The sequence below is a fragment of the Ictalurus punctatus genome, chromosome 5, assembly GCF_001660625.3.
Source record: "Ictalurus punctatus breed USDA103 chromosome 5, Coco_2.0, whole genome shotgun sequence".
Lineage (NCBI taxonomy): Eukaryota > Metazoa > Chordata > Actinopteri > Siluriformes > Ictaluridae > Ictalurus > Ictalurus punctatus.
Window position 1 is genome coordinate 11,706,757 of NC_030420.2, and position 6,000 is coordinate 11,712,756.

Here is a 6,000-nt window from a genome sequence, read left to right on the forward strand (position 1 = left end):
ACAGATTTCTGAAAAGCTGTTTTGTGACAATGTCTATTGTTAAAGGCACTATAGAAATAAAATAAATGAAAAATAAACTGAACTGAATTTAAATAATAAAAGCAAAAGATCCACGAGAAAGGCAGGGTTTTTTGTTTGTTTTTAAAAATAATAATAATGTTTTAATGCCTAAGAAACTAACAAAATGGCCTAGGAAAATATGTATACCCTTAAAAAATACTTAAATAAGGAAGTGATAGTATTTTCCCCCCTAGCAACCAAAGTAGAAGTGAGACATAAACTCTTAACTTCTACTTCAACCCACTTAATGGTCCTAAAACTATAGAGAGTAATTAATGTAATTAATTATAATCTTAGACTTGGACACAGTCTTGGTATTTAAGTTTAGACTGAAAACATATTTGTTTAGTCAAGCCTTTTATTAATATTTTTTTCTTAGGTACATTAGCAGATCTAGAGGGGTCACATGCATAGAGTGTTTTGGTGAACTGGGATGTTTTAATGCTGTTGCCCCATTATTTGACTTGCTTATTAGGGATAAATGCATACATTTAAAATTTATAAACAGAATTTTTATATTTTTTTAAAGCTGCTTTGTGACCAATTGTTACACGTGCTATATAAATAAAAATAGAATTCAATTGAATTGTAATATGTGCACAAACTACAAACTATTACCTAACTTGGGGCACCATATCACAAAAACCCAAATGCCATAGTGCATTTGATTGTTGTCTCAGCATGTAATATACATATAACCCATGCTGTACCCGTTATCTCACATAAAACAGACTATATGAATTTAAACGCTATAGACAGGAGTACTAAAAAATTTCAGAGTTAGATAGCATAGTTAGGATTTAGTTACATTTTACATAGGAGAGGCTGGTGTCATCAGGTATCACCAGGATATTGCAAGTTTGATGATGCCAATGCCATCTGTGACCTGGAATCCAAGAGAGCATAGCTGGCTATGGTTGTTGGGTGCGATGGATGGCATTTGTCTCTCCCATGGCAATTAGGTCATAAGCCAACTGTGGATGTCTGTGAGCTCATGTACGTATACTGTATAGGGCAGTTAGCACTTTCCTCCAAGCGTCATTCCATCTCAAGAGGTTCAATAATTGCAAAGTTGGTTGTAATATTTGTTAAATAAATTAAATAAGTAAAAATGATTATAACATTCAATGTGTACTGAGACAGTAATTTGTCTGCGTATGTAACTCTGCTATGTAACAAGAAGTGTCAATGTCTTTCGGTTGTCAAAATGGTGGAAGGTAAATGCACCAGTGTCTGATAAGAGTCACAAATTGTACCTGGGGAAGGTGCACCTATCTAAATATCTAAACAGTTGTATTTTATGTTTTTTTAAACCCCAACTTACCTTCTAGGGCAAAAGTATTTTCCTTCTGCTAAAGACTTGTTTTTTTCTTTTTGGACAGATCATCAGGATATGTGCCACTGGTTTTATACGTGATAATGTTTTCAGAAATAACAGGATCCATTCTCTGAGTGAAAAGTAAAAAAAATGTTAAAGTTAACAAGAAACTTAATAGAAAGTTATAGCTTATGTGTAAAAACTATTATGAGATAATAAACTTACTAGCAAGAAATTTAGCGAGCTGCTGCCAAACTTCTCCCTGATGAGGTCTCGCTATGCTACTTACCCAAAAAACAGTATGAATGCAAGGTATAAGTGTCTGGGATGGTGAACAGCATTGCCACAATTTTTTTTTGTTGTTGTTGAGAAAATCAAAAGACATGTTTCTCTGGTTACAATCTAATAGTCAAGACATATCATCATATTTCAAATGTCAATTAGTTTCTAGTACAGAGCTATAGATGGGACTCCTAACCCGACTGAGAAAATCCCTCAGGTAGGACTTAGTCATGTGCTTTTCAGAGTATAATCTAGAGACCACACACTGTTACCATACTACATTTCAAATGTTTATTAGTTTCTATTACAGAGATTGGGTTGGAAGGGTTGGAATATAATTTTAGTAATAGTGAAAATGATGTTGACAACATCCTCATACCTCCCTCTTTACATAACTTGTGTCTTATTCCTAACTGTGTAAATACTCAGAAGGCATATTTTGTAAAGCATTAAGGCCATTAATATGCAGTAGTAAGCAGTGGCTTACTTTTTGCAGTGCAAAAAAAATTATTTATTTATAAAACGCATCACAGTACTACATCACACTACACTATACTACACTACACCACACTATACTACACTACACTCACCACACACCAGTACATCAATCTACACTAAACCACACTATACTACACTACACCACAGCACACACCACTACATTGCACTACACTACACCACACATCACATCACACTACACTACACTACACCACACAGTACACTATATCACACTACTAGACTATACTGCAACCCCAGTGCTGTGTAATATATGAATAAATGTGAATGAAAACAGAATGCAATGATTTGCAAATCTCATTAACCCATATGTTATTCACAAGAGAACATATAAAACTTTAAAATGTTTAAATGTTAAACATGTTTTTAAAAAATAAGGTAATTCTGAATTTGATGGCTGCAACATGTCTCAAATAAGTTGGGATGGAGGGAAGAAAAGGCTGGAATGGTAGGTGTTACTAAAAAGAAACAGCTGGACATTTTGTAACTAATTAGGTTAATTGGCAAAAGGTCAGTAACATGATTGGATATAAAAAGATATCTTAGATTGGTAGAGTCTCTCAGAAGTAAAGATGGGATCGGAATCTGGATGGAAGCATATGTTGCACTAAAACCTGTATATACCTTTCAGCATTGATGGTGCCTTTCCAGAGGTGTGTGCATTCCTGCTGCCCATTCCCTAGGCACTAATGCACCCTATACCATCAGAGATGCAGGCTTGTGAACTGAGTGCTGATAAAAAAAAGGCAGATGGTCCCTCTCCTCTTTAGTCCTCTTTTGTTTAGAGGATGCAGCATCCATGGTTTCCAAAAAGAATTTCAAATTTCGATTCGTCTGACCACAGAGCAGTTTTCCACTTTGCCTCAGTCCATTTTAAATGAGCTTTGGCCCAGAGAAGACGGTGGTGTTACTGGAACATGTTCACATATGGCTTCTTCTTGGAATGATAGAGCTTTAACCAGCATTTGTGGATGGCATGGCGAACTGTGTTCACAGACAATGAGTTCTGGAAGTGTTTCTGAACTCATGCAATGATTTCCATTACGGAATCATGCCTGTTTTTAATGCAGTGCTGTCTGTGCTACATTTACTCAGTTTAAACATTTGATATGTTTTCTATGTTCTCTTGTGAATAACATATGGGTTTCTGAGATTTGCATATCATTGCATTCTGTTTTTATTTACATTTATTTATATTTTACACAGCGCCCCAACTTTTTTGGGTCGTACACTACTCCATTCACCACTACATCACACTACACTACACCCCACCATACAACACTACACAACACACTACACTACACTACACTACTCTACAGTACACAACAGTACGCTACACTACACTACACTATACCATGCTACACTACACTACAGTACGCTACACTACATCACACTACACTACACTATACCACTCCACACTACACTACTCTACACTCCACTACAGTACGCTACACTACATCACACTACACTATACTACATTACACCACACTACACTACACTACACAACACTCCTCTCCACTCCGCTACACTCTAGTACATCACATTGCACTCCACTCAACTACACTACACCACACTCCACTCCACTACACCACAGTACACTAAACTCCACTACACCACACTACAAACCACTACATCACACTACACTGCACTACACAACACAACACTACACTATACTACACCACAATCCACTACACCACACTACACCACCTCACTACACAACACTACGCTCCACTACACCACACTCCGCTCCATTACACCACACTCCGCTCCACCACAACACACGCCACTCAACTGCACTCCACTGCACTGGGGCGGATGTGGTTCAGGTGGTAGAGTGGGTTGACTACTAATCGTAGTGTTGGCAGTTCAATTCCTGGCCCACGTGACTCCACATACCAAAGTGTCCTTGGGCAAGACACTGAACCCCAAGTTGCTCCTGATGGCAAGTTAGCACCTTGCATGGCAGCTCTGCTACCATTGGTGTGTGAGTGTGTGTGTGTGTGAATGGGTGAATGAGACACAATGTAAAGCGCTTTGGATAAAAGCGCTGTATAAGTGCAGACCATTCACCATTATATAAGTGCAGACCATTTACACTACACCACAATACACTACACTCCACCACACTACATCACACTACATCACACTACACTACACTCCATTACACTACACAACACCACACTACACTCCACTACACCACACTGCACTACAATCCACTCCACTACACTCCACTTCACTTCAGTACACTACACAACACTCCAATACACCACACTCCACTACACCACACTATAATCCACTACACCACAAAACACTCCATTACACTCCACTACACCACACTCCACTCCACTCCATTACACCACACTCAACTTCATTACACTACACTCCACTTCACTACACTACACAACACTCCACTACACCACAATACACTCCACTACACCACACTGCAATACGCTACACTACACTACACTACACTACACTTCACTCCACTACACCACATATCATGTGACACCAGTATCCACTGCATCCTCAGCCCAAGTTACGTCCATGCATTTTTTAAGCCTGCATGGATTGAAATACATGTTACACATGTATATGGAATAACAAACCGACAAGAAACAAATTAATAATAATAATAATAATAATAATAATAATAATAATAATAATAATAATAAGGGGCCTTGGTGGCTTAGTGGTTAGCATGTTTGCCTCGGACTTTGCATGTTCTCCCTGTGCTTTGGAGGTTCCGTCTGGGTACTCTGGTTTCCTCATTCAGTCCAAAGTCACAGTGTCCAAAGCATTGTTGGCTGATTGGCATTTCCAAATTGTCCACAGTCTGTGTGCGATTGTGCCCTGTGATGGGTTGGCAACCTGAACAGGGTCTCCCCACCTTGTGTCCCAAGTTCCCTGGGATAGGCTCCAGGCTCCCCGCAACCTTGTGTAGGACAAGTGATACAGTAGAAGGATGGATAGCTGGATAATAATAATAATAATAATAATAATAATAATAATAATAATAATAATCTGCTATGAACTGGTGGTCCATTCCTTGCTGCCAGGGCGAGGGGGTGGGGGGTGGGGGGTGGGGGGGGGGTGAGCAAGGTCAATACCACTTCAGCACATTTAAGAGCTCTGGAGGATCTCCGTATTTTTGTTACACAAGGCCGAGAGGTCACTGATGACACAAATTTTCAATTTATTGAAAATATATCTTCAGGGTGTACCCTCTCTTTATTCTTGTACACATTATGAATGCACAACAAGACCATCCTAGATTTGGGTTACATTAAATACAACTCAGTCACTTTTCCACAGTCCAGCTTGCACTACAATTTCACTCATGAATACACACACTGAATATGAAACAATCTAACTAAACATATACAAATGAGGAGAAACATAAAATATGATCTAGAATAATTTACTGAGTTTCTGACCCAGGATGTTTGGCTAACTCTGCTCGTCTTTTACTTGGATTCCTCTCTACCTTCAATCTTTTAAGTAAAATCTCAGACATCCACTGGATTTGGCAAGTATTCTCATTTTTCTCATTTACATTTACTTTCATGCTTGAAAAATCTGAAAACATTTTGTAAAAAACAAAACAGTAATTAGTGTTTTAAAAGGTCACTATCTGTAGCCTGATTGTCTTAAACATTAAATGCTCTATTCAGTTTCTGTAAACCTTTTAGCAAGCTATACTACTTTCCTAACGTTAATTTTTATTTCCCCGCAAATGATGGGTCTGCGCTCATCACAGCATTTCTTGGCTTGCTTATTTATTGTCATTAATAAAATAACAACTACACAATCAAAGCATCACAACAAAC